Raw genomic sequence first — 2,793 nt, forward strand, 5'->3', positions numbered from 1 at the left:
GGGCCAATCGGGGCCAATCCGGGCAAATCCGGGCAAATCGGGGCTCGGGGGGCTTAAGGGATTTTTGGGGGATTTTTGGGGATTTTTGGAGGGGAGTTTGGGGCGAGTTTTGGGGTTTTTTCGGGGTTTCGGGGGGATTTTGAGGGGGGGAATTGAGGAGGATTTGGGGCGTTTTGGGGGCGGTTTGGGGTTTTTAGGGGTTTGGGGGGTTAAGGGATTTCTTTGGGGATGTTTTGGGATTTTTTGGGGATTTTTGGGATTTTTTGGGTGAAGTTTTGGGGGAGTTTTAGAGATTTTTTTGGGGATTTTTTTGGGATTTTTTGAGATTTTTTGGGATTTTTTGGGTGAAGTTTTGGGGGAGTTTTAGGGATATTTTTGGGATTTTTGGGGGATTTTTTGGGATTTTTTGGGTGAAGTTTTGGGGGAGTTTTAGGGATTTTTTTGGGATTTTTTTGGGATTTTTTGGGATTTTTTGGGTGAAGTTTTGGGGGAGTTTTAGGGATTTTTTTTCGGGATTTTCACGGGATTTTTTTGCCGGTTTTTTGGGTTCTTTTGGGGATTTTTTTGGGTGCGGCTTTGAGGAGGGGATTTTTTTTTTTTTTTTAGGTTTTGGGGGAAATTTGGGGTTTTGGGGGGTTTAGGGATTTTTTGGGATTTTTTCAGGGAGTTTTGGAGGTTTTTGGGGGAGGGGGTTTGGGGACTTTTGGGGTTTTTGGAGGTTTTTTGAGAGGGTTTTTGGGAAAATTTGGGGGTTTTGGGGTTGGTTTAGGAGAGGGTTTGGGGTAATTTGGGGTTTGGAGATAATTTGGGATGTTTTGACGGGAGGTTGGGGGTTTGGGAGGGGTTTTAGGGGTTTTTGGGTTTTTGGGGGGGGTTGTAGGGTTTTTGGGGGTTTTGGGGATTTTGGGGATTTTTCCGGGTTATTTTGGTGGAGATTTGGGGCGTTTTGGGGACCTTTGGGGTTTTTAGAAGATTTTGGTGTTTTTTGGGGTATTTAGGATTTTTTTGGGGGCTGTTTCCGACTTTTGGGGGGGGAGTTTTGGGGGTTTTTGAGGAGTTTTTTGGGGTTTTTGAGGGTGTCTGGTTTTTTGGGGTTGTTCGGGGGTTTTTGGAGACGTTTGGGATGTTTCAGTGGGGTTTGAGGTATTTTTTGGGGGGTTTTCTGGGGAGGTTTTGGGGTTTTTAAGGGAGTTTAAAAAAAGTTTTCTGGAAAATAAGTTTTGAGTCGGTTTGAGGAGAAATTTTGGGGGAATTTGGAGGAGTTTTGGGGCGGTTTAGGGAGATGTAAGGATTTTTGGGGAGAGTTTTAAAAATGGGGTTGTGGGGGGAGTTTTGAGGTTTAAAAATCGAATTTTGGGCAGAATTTCAATCGCTTTAAAGCAGATTTGGGGATTTGGGGGGGAATTGGAGATTTTGGGGAAATTCAGGGAACGTTTTGGGGGAACTTGAGGAAAGTCTGAGGAAAATTTGAGGAAAAATTGAGGAAAATTTTGGGAAGTTTTGGGGGAATTTGGGGAAATTTCAGGAAAATTTGGGGGAAGTTTTGGGAAAATTCGAGGAAAAATTTTGGGAAAATCCGGGGAATTTTGGGGGGTGGTCCCAGGCGCTTTGTGGGCGGGGCTTGAGGAATTTGGGGAATTTTGGGGCAATTTGGGGAGGGGTCGCTCGCGGATCACGTGACTCGCGCCGCAGCCGGGTGAGGTGGGGGAGGGGCGATGGGGGTGGGGGAGGGGTCGCGCCCCGCGCGGTTCCTGCGGTGGGGGAGGGGCGCCCCCTCCCCCCCTCCCCGAACTCGGCCCCGCGGGTGGGGGAGGGGTCCGCGCGCGGGTGGGGGAGGGGTCCGCTGGGGGGGGGGGGGTCCCGATCGGCGCGCGCGGGGGGGGGCGGGGGGAGGGGTGATCGGGATCGGGGGGGGAGGGGTCGCGTCCGGCCCGGGGCGGGGGAGGGGCGGTCCCGGTTCGGTCCCGGTTCCGGTCTCGGTTCCGGTTCCGGTTCCGCTCCGGGGGTCCCGTCGGCCGCGGTGGGGGAGGGGCGGGGGGCGCGCGGCCGCCGCGGTCCCGCCGTGGGGGGAGGGGCGTGGGAAAAGCCGGGGCGGGGGAGGGGCGCGGGGGGGGAGGGCGGGGGCGGGCGTGGGAGGGGGCGGGGCTCGGGCTCTGCGCAGGCGCGGGGGCGCAAAGCGCAGGCGCGGGGACGGGCGGGGGAGGGGCGTGGGAGGGGCGTGGGCGAGGCCCCGCCCACAGCGCGAGTTCCCACGCACGTCCCGGCGCCCCTCCCCCACCCCGCGCGGAACGGGGAACCGGTGAAAACCAGTGAAAACCAGTATGGACCAGTATGGACCGGTATAAACCAGTATGGACCAGTATGGACCGGTATAAACCACTATGGACCAGTGAAAACCAGTATGGACCAGTATGGACCGGTATAAACCAGTATGGACCGGAATGGACCAGTATGGACCAGTATAAACCACTATGGACCAGTGAAAACCAGTATGGAGCAGTATGGACCGGTATAAACCAGTATGGACCAGTATGGACCAGTGAAAACCAGTATGGACCGGTATGGACCAGTGGGGATAAGCACAAACCAGTTCAAACCAGGTCAGACACTTCAGAGTCTGGATCTGAGCATCCCAGTATGGACCAGTCCCTCCCAGTCCCTCCCAGTTTGCCCCAGTTCCCTCTCAGTTCATTCCCAGTCCATCCCAGTTCCCTCCCAGTTTCTCCCAGTTCCCTCCCAGTCACCCCCACAAACGAGTCCCGAATTTGCTCCAACTTTGGCAAAATCCAAACT

Source organism: Ammospiza caudacuta, chromosome 36 (genome assembly GCF_027887145.1).
Source record: "Ammospiza caudacuta isolate bAmmCau1 chromosome 36, bAmmCau1.pri, whole genome shotgun sequence".
In the NCBI taxonomy this organism is placed as follows: Eukaryota; Metazoa; Chordata; class Aves; order Passeriformes; family Passerellidae; genus Ammospiza; species Ammospiza caudacuta.